This window comes from Sciurus vulgaris (genome assembly GCF_902686455.1).
Source record: "Sciurus vulgaris genome assembly, chromosome: 10".
Lineage (NCBI taxonomy): Eukaryota > Metazoa > Chordata > Mammalia > Rodentia > Sciuridae > Sciurus > Sciurus vulgaris.
The window spans coordinates 6,520,813-6,535,318 of record NC_136470.1 but is presented as its reverse complement, the minus strand read 5'-3'; positions in this window follow the sequence as shown (position 1 = coordinate 6,535,318).

The window sequence follows — 14,506 nt, the reverse complement described above, 5'->3', positions numbered from 1 at the left end:
GTCTATTCAGATACATATTTTTTCCCCAATTCTTCTCTTACCAGGGGTTACATTGATTATTATTTCAATATTATTAACCCAACTTTGCATTATTTTGGTAAACCCAACTTGGTCGCTGTCTTAGTGAGCTATTTTGTTGCTGTGACTAAATGATCTGACCAGCACAATTATAGAGGAGGAAAGTTTATTTGAGGGCTCACAGTTCCAGAGGTCTTAGTCCATAGAAGGCTGGCTCCATTCCTCATAGCTCCAGGTGAGGTAGAAGATCATGGCGGAGGATCATGGCAGAAAGAAGCAGTTCACATCATCTGGAAGCAGAGAGAGAGAGACTCCACTCTCCAGATACAAAGTATATTTTCCCAAGCCACAGCCCAATTCCAATCTCCTTCAGCCTACCCTACAGCTTCAATTAATTCCATCAGGGATTAATTCACTAATTTGGTTAAGACTCTTACAACCCAATCATTACTCCTCTGAACTTTCCTGCATTGTCTCACATATGAGCTTTTGGGGGACACCTCACATCCAAACCCTAACAGTCACGGTATAATTTCTTTTTTATACAGGGTCAAAATCTCTTTGATAGTAATTTGTTTAATAATTTTGCATCTTACTTTTGTAATAGTGATTGCCCTTTTAGGTTTTGGTATCAAGCTCATGTTAGCCTTACAAATTGTATTGGGGATTGTCATTATGTATGTTAATATTTTAAGAAAATTTGGACCTTGGATAGTTAATCAACTTCACTGATAAAGCCATCTCACTTGTAGTTTTCTTTGTGGGAAGAGTTATGACCACTAATTCAACTCCTTTAATGGCTATAAGATTATCTGGGTTTTTTCTTTCTTCTTGTGTCAATTTGTTCTGTCTCATTTTTTACATACATTTGTCCATTTCATCTACTTTTCAAATGAATAGGCATAAAATAGTGTACAGTATCCTATAAGCTTTTTAAAGTACCCAGCAACCATATTTTATCCTTTTCATTCTCTCTCTCTATATATATGTATATGCACAAATATATAAATATATACTTCTTAAACCAATCTCACAAGAAATTTGTTGATTTTATTAATCTTTTCAACAATCCAAACTTCATCTTTGTTAATCCTTTTTTTTGTTTAGTTCATTTATTTCTGACCTTACGTTTATAATATCCCATTTTCTAATTTTTGCACTTGTTTTCTTTTACATAATTATTTTACTAATTTTCATCCCTTTTCCATTCCAATAGAAACACTTAAGCCCATACATTTCTTTCTGCTTGCTGCTTTAGTTATCTCTCCCAACCTCTCTCCTGTTCTGCTACTGTTCTTGTTTCCTTTTACATTCACTCTCAATACTAGATATTTTGATATTTGCTTTCATTACATTAAATCACAAATGTTATCTAACTTACACTACACTTCATTTTTGAAATTTTAATATGTTTATTGAATAAAAATTTTGTCTACTTGTTATTGACATGAAGGATAATTGCTTTAGGTCTGATATGGTATTATGTGATTATAGTCTTTTCAAAGTGTTGAAATTTGCCTTATGATTCTATTTATTGTGGAGTTTAAGAAATGATTCCAGTGTGTAAGAAGGAGTATTCTTAAGTGTACATTCCCAAACCAGTGATGCTGTTAGGGGAGCAGCATTCAAACACCATTAGGCCAAGTTTTCTAGTCTCATATTTCTTGTTTTTCTTTCACTTGCTTTGTCAATAATGGAGATAGTTATACTAGTAATTAGGTAGAAATCTAGTGCAGTAACTTACCTTCTTTTTGTTATAAAATTAACTTACCAAGAGATGGTAGGAACTCAGAATCCTTTAATCTTTTCACCACTGTAAGTACCTCTCCATCCTTGGGTCCTGGAAGCAAACGTCTCCTGGACTGCAGTACATGCCCACTGCCCAAACCCAAGGGTCTATTGCTTCAATGTCAAACAGAGGCACAGGGTTCCTAATGGGCTCTCCTCCCCAGTGACATGGTTCAGCTCTGTAGGAGCATCATTCAATCACCCTCCTGAATCCTTACCAAGTGCCAGATCTTATCCATTCATGGGGGTCTAAGTCCCCATAGCTTACAAATCTCATAGGCTCTCATCTTCTTCCATTCATGGGGTGACCTCTCCCAACCTCTCTCTTGTCCTGGCTGCACTTCTTATTATTTCCTTTTACATTGGTTCTCAATAATCTTCCCCTAAAGAACCTTTAGAACCCCAGTTCAGGCTACTCCATTCTGGACTTGAGGGTGAAGGAGATGCTGACACTTAAGACCAGGTAACAGGCAAAAGAATAGATGTGAGGATCCAAGATGGCGGTCTAGAGGGAGGCTGCATTCCTTGTTGCTCCTCATCGCCGGATTCAAGCAGAGGATATCTGTTTCTCAGTGAGGCAGTTTTTGCTGCTTATCGATCCCCTGCTCTTTACCCCATTTGTCTGCTGTGATCACCTGCAATCTGCAAGCATATTGACGCCTTTTTTGAGAGCAGATTGCTCACTGTCAGGCATCTATCATCTGCAATTTGCCTGCCTCTTGCCTGTCGATCGCCTGCCTTACCCCTATCCATCACCCAACGCTCAAGGTTCACCTCCTGATCATCCGACAGCTGCCAGCAGATTGACCGCAGACCGCCAGTGGAGAACCAGCTGCCTGCTGCTACCTGGAAGTTCACTGTTACAGTACCCGAAGGTTTGATTACACGTGGCTGCCACCATTTTCAGACAACAGCCAGGCCCTGTAGGACCCCTGGCCGGACTGACCGAGTCCCATCTCCAGGATCCCTCATCCCAACTGATCACTCACTGCCTCTGGGGCCCTCACATCAACTGACTGCTCCCTGCCGCCAGGACCCCCAGACCAACTGACTGTGCCCTATCACTGGGACCCCAGACCAATTGATTGCACCCAGCCTCTAGGATCCCACAACCACACCAAACACACCCGACCTCCAGGACCACTGCCGAACCAACTGCATCCTGTCTCCAGGACCTCCAGCTGACCACGTCCACTCCTGAGCTGCAGCTCCCCATTTGCCAACACATTTGGAAGCCAGAGCAGCCATCTTGGATAATCCTGGAAGCCGTAGCTCCGATTTTCGGGTGGGGCAAATCCCATCCCGAGTCGCCTGCTGGAGGCTTGAAGCTCATTGTCAGGTACCTCTCATACATCAGGCTACTGAACACTGGGAGGTTTCATTATTATAAGTCTATTATACAATAGATTTTCTTTTTTCTCCTTTTTTAAAAATAATATTTAAGTTTTTATTTCTTTACGTTTCTTGCTTTCTTTTCCTTCTATTTACCTGTTCCCTCAGAGTTGCTTTCTCCCTTATTTACATGATGTTATTGTCCCCATAGGGGTTATTTGGTCTAGGATTGCATAGTGTCTGACTTCGGCACTGCTAATATTGATCTCCCCTTAAAGAAAGGGTTTTGGAAACCTATAGGGCCACTATAAGCCTATAGGGGGAAATCTGCAATACCCCAGATCTGCAGCGCTAGACGGAAAGATACATGAACAACAAGAAAAAACAAGGGAAGATAATGATCCAAACAAATCTAGATTCTATAGTAATGGAATCCAATGACAGTATGTTAGAAGAAATGTCAGAAAAGGACTTCAGATTATACATGATCAAGATTATTCGCGAAGCAAAGGATAAGATAAGAGAGCAAATGCAGGCAATGAATGATAATACCAATAAACTGAAAGAGCACCTGCAGAAAGCAAAAGATAATTTCAACAAAGAGATAGAGATTCTCAAAAAAAAAAACAAACAAAAAACAAAAACAAACAAACAAACAAAAAACGGAAATCCTTAAAATGAAGGAGACAATAAACCAAATAAAAAACTCAATGGAAAGCATCACCAACAGACTAGACCACTTGGAAGACAGAACCTCAGACAATGAAGACAAAATATTTAATCTTGAAAATAAAGTCGCCCAAACAGAGAAGATGGTAAGAAATCATGAACAGAATTTCCAAGAACTAAGGGACATCATGAAAAGACCAAATTTAAGAATTATTGGGATTGAGGAAGGCACAGAGAAACAAACCAAAGGAATGAACAACCTATTGAATGAAATAATATCAGAAAATTTCCCAAACCTGAAGAATGAAATGGAAAATCAAATACAAGAGGCTTACAGAACACCAAATGCACAAAATCACAATAGGTCCATGCCGAGGCACATTATAATGAAAATGCCTAACACTCAAAATAAAGATAGGATTTTGAAGGCCACGAGAGAAAAGCATCAGATTACATATAGGGGGAGACCAATACAGATAGCAGCAGACTTCTCAACCCAGACTCTAAAAGCTAGAAGGGCCTGGACCAACATATTTCAAGCTCTGAAAGAACATGGTTGCGAACCAAAAATCCTATACCCAGCAAAACTAGCCTTCAGATTTGAAGATGAAATGAAATCCTCCCATGATAAACAAAAGTTAAAAGAATTTACAAATAGAAAGCCTGCACTACAGAATGTTCTCAACAAAATATTCCATGAGGAGGAAATGAAAAACAACAATGGAGGTCAGCAAAGGGAGGAACTACCTTAGAGAAAAACCACTCAAAGGAGAAACCAAGCCAACTTAAAAACCAAAAATAAGCCAAATGACTGGGAATACAAATCATTTCTCAATAATAACCCTGATTGTTAATGGCCTAAACTCATCAATCAAAAGACATAGACTGGCAGAATGGATTAAAAAGAAAGACCCAACAATATGATGCCTACAAGAGACTCATCTCATAGAAAAAGACATCCACAGACTAAAGGTGAAAGGATGGGAAAAAACCTACCATGCACATGGCCCCAGTAAAAAAAGCGGGGGTTTCCATCCTTATATCAGATAAAGTGGACTTCAAGCCAAAGTTAGTCAGAAGGGATAAAGAAGGACATTTCATACTGCTTAAGGGAACCATAAGTCAGGAAGACATAACGATAGTAAATATTTATGCCCCAAACAATGGTGCATCCCTGTACATCAAACAAATCCTTCTCAATTTCAAGAATCACATAGACCACAACACAATAATTCTGGGTGACTTTAACGCACCGCTGTCACCACCAGATAGATCTTCCAAACAAAATCCAACCAAAGAAACCATAGAACTCAATAACACAATCAATAACCTAGACTTAGTAGACATATATAGAATATTCCATCCATCAACGAGCAGATACACTTTCTTCTCAGCAGCACATGGAACCTTCTCGAAAATAGACCATATGTTATGCCACAAAGCAGCCCTTAGGAAATGCAAAAAAATAGAGATACTCCCTTGTGTTCTATCAGATCATAATGGACTGAGAGTAGAAATCAATAACAAAGTAAAAAAAGGAAATTACTCCAACACTTGAAGACTAAATAATATGCTATTGAATGAAACATGGATAACAAAAAGCATCAGGGAGGAGATTAAAAAATTCTTAGAGGTCAATGAGAATGATGATACAACATATCAAAATCTCTGGGACACTATGAAAGTGGTACTAAGAGGAAAATTCATTGCATGGAGCACATTCCAGAAAAGAATGAAAAGTCAACAATTAAATGACCTAACATTACACCTCAAAGTCCTAGAAAAAGAAGAACAGAATAACAGCAAAAGTAGTAGAAGACAGGAAATAATTAAAATCAGAGCCGAAATCAATGAAATTGAAACAAAAGAATTCAAAAAATTGACAAAACAAAAAGTTGCTTCTTTGAAAAAGTAAACAAAATAGACAAACCCTTAGCCACACTAACAAAGAGAAAAAGAGAGAAAACTCAAATTACTAAAATTCGTGATGAAAAAGGAAATATCACAACAGACGCCACTGAGATACAGAACATAATGAGAAGCTACTTTGAAAATCTGTATTCCAACAAAATAGAAAGTACCGAAGACATTGACAAATTTCTAGAGACATATGGTCCTCCCAAACTGAACCAGGAGGACATACACGATTTAAACAGATCAATATCAAGCAATGAAATAGAAGAAGCCATTACAAATCTACCATCCAAGAAAAGCCCAGGACCAGACAGATTCTCAGCCAAGTTCTACAAGACCTTCAAAGAAGAACTCATTCCAATACTTCTCAAAGTATTCCAGGAAATAGAAAAGGAGGGCACCCTACCAAACTCATTCTATGAAGCTAATATCACCCTCATACCCAAACCAGGAAAAGACACATCAAGGAAAGAAAATTTTAGACCAATATCCTTGATGAATATAGATGCTAAGATCCTTAACAAAATATTGGCAAACCGTATCCAAAAACATATTAAGAAAATTGTGCACCATGATCAAGTGGGGTTCATTCCTGGAATGCAAGGATGGTTTAACATCCATAAATCAATAAACGTAATCCATCATGTCAATAGACTTAAGGATAAGAATCATATGGTTATTTTAATTGACGCAGAAAAAACAATTGACAAAATATAACACCCCTTCATGCTCAAAACACTAGAAAAAATAGGGATAGTAGGAACATACCTGAACATTGTAAAGGCTATTTATGCTAAGCCCATGACCAACATCATTCTTAATGGAGAAAAACTGAAACCATTCCCTTTAAAAACAGGAACAAGACAGGGATGTCCTCTTTCACCACTTCTATTCAACATTGTCCTTGAAACTCTAGCCAGAGCAATTAGGCAGACTAAAGAAATTAAAGGGATATGAATAGGAAAAGAGGAACTTAAGCTGTCACTATTTGCGGATGACATGATTCTATATTTAGAGGATCCAAAAACCTCCTCCAGAAAACTTCTAGACCTCATCAATGAATTCAGCAAAATAGCAAGCTATAAAATCAACACGCATAAATCTACAGCATTTTTATACGCAAGCGATGAAACAGCTGAAAGGGAAATGAGGAAAACAACTCCATTTGCAATAGCCTCAAAAAAAATAAAATACTTGGGTATCAATCTAACCAAAGAGGTAAAAGATCTCTACAATGAAAACTACAAAACACTGAAGAAAGAAATTAAGGAAGACCTTAGAAGATGGAAAGATCTCCCATGTTCTTGGATAGGCAGAATTAATATTGTCAAAATGGCCATACTACCAAAAGTGCTATACAGATTCAATGCAATTCCAATTAAAATCCCAATGACGTACCTCACAGAAATAGAGCAAGCAATCATGAAATTCATCTGGAAGAATAAGAAACCCAGAATAGCTAAAGCAATCCTTAGCAGGAAGAATGAAACAGGGGGTATCGCAATACCAGAACTTCAACTATACTACAAAGCAATAGTAACACAAACAGCATGGTATTGGCATCAAAATAGACAGGTAGATCAATGATACAGAATAGAGGACATGGACACAAACCCAAATAAATACAATTTTCTAATACTAGACAAAGGTGCCAAAAATATGCAATGGAGAAAAGATAGCCTCTTCAACAAGTGGTGCTGGGAAAACTGGAAATCCATATGTAACAGAATGAAACTACACCCCTATCTCTCACCCTGCACAAAACTCAACTCACAATGGATCAAGGACCTTGAAATCAGACCAGAGACTGCATCTTATAGAAGAAAAAGTAGGTCCAAATCTTCAACTTCTTGGCTTAGGATCAGACTTCCTTAACAGGACTCCCATAGCACAAGAAATAAAAGCAAGAGTCAATAATTGGGATAGATTCAAACTAAATAGCTTTCTCTCAGCAAAGGAAACTATCAGCAATGCGAAGGGAGAGCCTACAGAGTGGAAGAATATCTTTGCCACTCATACTTCAGATAGAGCACTAATTTCCAGAATCTATAAAAAACTCAAAAAACTCTACACCAAGAATACAAATAACCCAATCAACAAATGGGCTAAGTAAATGAATAGACGCTTCACAGAAGAAGATGTACAAGCAATCAACAGATATATGAAAAAAATGTTCAACATCTTTAGTAATAAGAGAAATGCAAATCAAAACTACCCTAAAATTCCATCTCACCCCAATTAGAATGGTGATTATCAAGAATACAAGCAACAATAGGTGTTGGAGAGGATGTGGGGAAAAAGGTACACTCATACATTGCTGGTGGGACTGCAAATTAGTGCAGCCACTCTGGAAAGCAATGTGGAGATTCCTTAGAAAACTTGGAATGGACCTACCATTTGACCCAGCTATCCCACTCCTCGGTCTATACCCAAAGGACTTAAAATCAGCACACTACAGAGATACAGCCACATCAATGTTCATAGTGGCTCAATTCACTATGCCAAAGAAAGGCTTCTGCCACCACTACCTCCACCCAGAGGTCCAGTCTCGGGTGCCACTTCTGCCTGGAAATCCATCGCCAAGGGTGGCTCCCCTGTGCAGCACATCCTTCATGGTCTCTCTGCAAGTTGGAACAGAATTGAGATCTTGGGGCTGCAACTTGGCCGAGTCTGTGACTGGGCCTGTATGGGCCAGTCTGGCCTCGAAATCCTATGAAAAGTTGGAGACTGGGGATATTTTGCCTGGAGGGAGCACAGGTTGGAGAAGCTGGAGAGAGTCAGGCTCCCTGCAGCTCCACAAGTCCAGAAGGCAGGGGCCAATCAGGCTGGCTACATCAGGTCCAAGGTTGGAAGAGGATGCGAGGGCATCTTGCTATCACCTTGCCCAGCCAGCACCCAATGGACAGGAGCTACCATCAAACTCCAGACAGCCCCACCTACCAGCAGAGAAGAGAAGCTGAGAAACCAAGTGCTTTTTATGCATCAGTTTATTGAGGGCTGGAATATATGAATAGTATTTTACAGTTTTTTGTGTATTGTTATATTTTTACCTTTTCCTTTTAATTTTTTTTTTTACTTTGTACATGTTTTTCCTCTCTCTGGATTCTCTTTTTCCCCTTTTTTCTACTAACAGTCAATCTCTATCAATTCTTCTTTCACTCCTTCTATAAATATCCTATAAATACTTCTATCTTATATCCTCCTTCCTCATAAACATTATATCCTACATCAATTCTTTTCTCTCTTTATCCACCATTTGAAATTGTAAACCCTTACAGCAAATTTATTGCTTATATTATAGACAATAATAGAAACGTCATTTCTGTTTATTGCAACAAAACTGTAGATGTCTTAATAGGAGCCATTAAGACTGTATATTGTTTACATTGGGTATGGTTGATATTGGTCTCCCCCTTAAAGGTGAGGTACTGGAAACCTTCATGACACTATAAGTCAACAGTGTGAAAACTGTTCTGCCTCAGATCCATACTGCTAGATGGAAAAACACACAAACAACATGAAAAAACAAGGGAACAAAGTGCCCCAAACAAATCAAGATGCTCCAAAATAGAATCTGTAAACAACACAGTAGAAGACATGCCAGAGAAGGCATTTAGAATGTACATGGTTAAACTGATCTGCAAAGTAAAGGATGATATAAGGAGTAAAATCAGAGAGAAAATACAGATCACTTCAATAAAGAGGCAGATGTTCTGAAAAACAAAAACCAAGTAGAAATAAATAAAATGAAGGAATCAATAAACCAAATTAAAAATTCAGTGAAAATCATCACCAGCAGACTAGACTACTTGGAAGATAGAACCTCAGGCAATGAAGACAAAATATATAATCTTGAAAATAAAGTTGTCCATGCAGAGAAGATGGTAAGAAACCATGAACAGAATGTCCAAGAATTATGTTATAACATGAAAAGACCAAATTTAAGATTTATTGGGATAGTTGAATGAGTGGAGATACAAACCAATGCACAGTCTTTTCAATGACATAACATCAGAAAATTCCCAAAACCTAAAGAATGAAATGGAAAATCAACCTCAAGAGTCTTACAGAACCCCAAATGTACAAAGTTACAATAGATCCACACCAAAGCACATTATAATGAAGTGCCCAACATACAAAATGAGGGTAGAATTTTAAAGGCTGCAAGAGAAAAGTATCAGATTATATATAGGAGGAAACCAATATGGATATCAGTCGATTTCTCATCTTGACCCTTATTGATAGAAGGGCCTGGAACAACGTATTTCAAGCTCTTAAAGAACATGGATGCCAACTAAGAATTTTATATCCAGAAAAATTAAGCATCAGATTTTAAGATGAAATAAAAACATTCCATGATAAACAAAAGTTAAAAGAATTCATGACTAGCAAGTCTGCACTACAGAACATTCTTGACAAAATATTCCTCCAGGATAAAAAAAAAAAAAAAAAAAAAAGTGAAAACCAGCAAAGGGAGGAACTACACTAAAGGAATAATCAATCAAATGAGAAACTAAGTCAAATTAAAAAACATAAATAAAATAAAATTATCAGGAATACAAATCACATCTTGAGAACAACCTTGAATATTAATGGCCTAAACTCATCAATCCAAAGACACAGGCTGGCAGAATGGATTAAAAAACAAGACCCAACAACATGCTGTCTCCAAGAGACTCACCTCATAGAAACATCCTCAGAGTGAAGGTGGAAAGAAGGAAAAAAAAAACACATATAACTCACATGGATCACATAAACAAGCAGAGGTTTCTATTCTCATATCAGATAAAGTGGACTTGAAACCAAAGTTAATCGTAAGGGACAAAGAAGGACATTTCCTACTGCTAAAGGTTATACATCAGCAAGATATTAAGATATTAAATTGATATAACAATTGTAAATATTTATGTCCCAAACAATGAAGCAAGTATGTACATCAAATAAACCCTTCTCAATTTCGTGAATCAAATAGACCACAACACAATAATTCTGGGTGACTTTAACACACCTCTCTCACTACTGGACAGATCTTCCAAACAGAAACTAAATAAACTAAAGAAATAAATAATACAATCAGTCATTTAGACTTAACAGACATATATAGAATATTTCATACATCAACAAATGAATACACTTTCTTCTCAAGAGTACACAGATCCTTCTCTAATATAGATCATATCTTATGCCACAGAGAAACTCAGTAAATACAAAAAATGGAGATAATATTCTGTCTATCAGATCATAATGGAATGAAATTAGAAACCAGTGATAAAATAAAAAAATAGAAGCTACTCTAACATAGTGTAAATAATACGCTATTGAATGATGAATGGATAACAGAGGAAATCAAGGATGAAATAAAAAAAATAATTAGAGCTAAGTGAGAATGCAAATACAACAAGGCAAAATCTCTGGGACACTATGAAGTCAGTACTAAGAGGAAAGCTCATTGCATTTAGCTCAATCATTAAAAGAATACAGAGTCAACACATACATGACCTAACATTAAATCTCAAAGGCCTAGAAAAGGGGGGAACAAATCAACACAAAAAACAGTAGAAAACAGGAAATAATTAAAGTCAGAGCTGAATCAATTAAATTAAAACAAAAGAAATATTCCAAAAAATTGATAAAACAAAATGCTGTTTCTTTGAAAAAATAAAATTGATAAACCCCTAGTCATGTGAATGAAGAGCAAGAGAGAGAAAACTGAAATTACTAAAATTTGTGATGAAAAAGGAAATATTACAATGGATACTACTGAAATACAGAAGATAATTAGAATCTATTTTGAATACTTATATTCCAATAAAATAGCAAATCTTGAAGATATCAACAAATTTCTAGAGATATATAAACTACCCAAACTGAATCAAGAGGACATATACAATTTAGATAGATTAATTTCAAGCAATGAAATAAAAGATGTCAGCAAAAGTCTACCAATCAAGAAAACCGAGTTCTACAAGACCTTCAAAGAAGAATTAAAACCAACACTTCTCAAATTATTCCATGAAATAGAAAAGGAGGGAACCCTTCCAAACTTATTCTATGAGGTAATATCATTCGAATACCAAAACCAGACAAAGACACATCAAAGAAAGAAAATTTCAGACCAATATCTTTGATAACATAGATGCAAAAATTCTCAATAAAATTCTGGCAAAACATATACAAAAGCATATTAAAAAGATAGTTCACCACAATCCAGTGGGGTTCAACCCTGGAATGCAAGGTTGGTTCAACACACAGAAATCAATAAACATAATTCATCACAACAGTAGACTTATAAACAAGAATCATATGAGCATCTCAATAGATGCAGAAAAAGAATTTGACAAAATAGAGCACCTCTTCATGTTCAAAACACTAGGGGTAATAGGAACATACCTCCAACATGTAAAGGCCAGCATCACTCTAAATGGAGAAAAATTGAAAGCATTCCCTCTAAAAACTGCACAAGGATGCCCCCTTTCACCATTTCTATTTAACATTGTCCTTGAAACTCTAGGACAAAGAAACTAAAGGGATGTGAATAGGAAAAATTAACTCAAACTATCACTATTTGCTGATGACATGATTCTATATTTAGAAGATCCAAAAAATTCCACCAAATCTAGAACTCATAAATGAATTCAGCAAAGTACAAGGATATAAAATCAACACCCACAAACCAAACACATTCCTATATGTCAGTGATGAATCAACTGAAAAAGAAATTAGGAAAACTACCCCATTCGCAATAACCAAAAAAAAAAAATACTTGGGAATCAATCAAATAAAAGAGGTGAATGTCCTCTACAACAAAAACAACAGAACATGAAAGAAAGAAACTGAAGATCTTAGAAGATGGAAAGATCTCCCATGCTCCTGGATAGGCAGAATTAATATTGTCAAAATGGCCATATTACCAAAAGTTTTATACAAATTTAATGCAATTCCTATTGAAATACCAATGACATACTTTATTGAACTAGAAAAATTAATCATGAAATTCATTTGGAAAAATAAGTGACCCAGAAAAGCCAAAGCAATACTTAGCAAGAAGAGTAAAGCAGGAGGCATCACAATACTAGACCTTAAACTGTACTACAGAGCCATAGTAACAAAAACAGCATGGTATTGGCACCAAAACAGACAATGTAGACCAATGATACAGAATAGAAGACACATAAATACAGTTATCTGATATTTAGACTAAGGCACCAAAAACATTCACTGGAGAAAAGATAGCCCAGTAAACAAATGGTGCTGGGAAAATTGGAAATTCACATGTAACAAAATAAAATTAAACTCCTGTCTCTCACCCTGCATGACACTCAACTCAAAGTGGGTCAAAAACTTCGGGATTAGAACAGAGACCATGAACCAATAGATGAAAAAATAGGCCCAAAGCATCACCATGTTAGCCTAAAAGGATCTGACTTCCTTAACAAGTTCCCTGAAGTGCAAAAATCAATAAATGGGATGGATTCAAACTAAGAAGCTTCTTATCAGCAAAGGAAACAATAACATGAAGAGAGAGCCTACGGAATGGGAGAAAACCTTTATGACATTCACCTCAGATAGAACATTAGTCTCCCGGATGTATAAAAAACTCAAAAAACTAAAACCAAAAAAATAAATAAATAAACCAATCAATAAGTGAGCAAAGGAACTGAACAGACATGTCATAGAAGAAGAAATACAACTGATCAACAAATATATGAAAACATGTTCAACATCTCTAGCAACTAGAGAAATGAAAATCAAAACTAAGATTTCATCTCACTCTAGTCAGAATGGCAATTATCAAGAATACAAGCAACAATAAATGTTAGTGAGGATGTGGGGGAAAAGGTTCACTCATACATTGCTGGTGGGGTGCAACTATTATAGAAGGCAGTATGGAAATTCCTCAGAAAACTTGGAATGGAACCACCATTTGACCCATCTATCCCACTCCTTGATTTATACCCATAGGACCTAAAATCAGCATATTACAGTGACACAGCCACATCAATGTCTATAGCAGTAGAAAACAGGAAATAATTAAAGTCAGAGCTGAAATCAATTAAATTAAAACAAAAGAAACAATCCAAAAAATTGACGAAACAAAATGTTGGTTCTTTGAAAAAATAAAATTGATAAACCCCTAGTCATATGAATGAAGAGAAAGAGAGAAAAAACTCAAATTACTAAAATTTGTGATGAAAAAGGATATATCACAATGGATACGACTGAAATACAGAAGATAATTAGAAACTATTTTGAATACTTTAGTTCTTGAGCCCAATCACACCTTTATTTTTTTCTCACTGTGAGTCAGACCCTCTAAGAATGGCATTTGGAAAGGATGCTAATTGTAATTATTAAAAGAGAAATCGATGGGGAGCAATAATATTTGTACTCATTTATTTCACAAGCATTTATTAGGTGTCTTCAATATCACAGCACTGTGAGAGGATCAGAAAGGTGTAGGAGGGAAGCTCAACTCACAACAGCTAAACTATGGAACCAAGCTATGTACCCTTCAACAGATGAATGGAAAAATAAAATGTGACACACACACACACACACACACACACACACACACACACACACACTAGAATACTACTCAGGCTTAATGAACATGAAATGATGGCATTTGCCAGTAAATGGATGGAGCTCGAGAATATCATGCTACATGAAATAAGCTAGTTCCAAAAAACAAAAGTTGAATATTTTCTCTGATATGCAGGTGCTAATTTACAATAAGGGGGGACTGAAGTGAGCAAGGAGCTATGGGGGGAGGAAGGATAGTGGA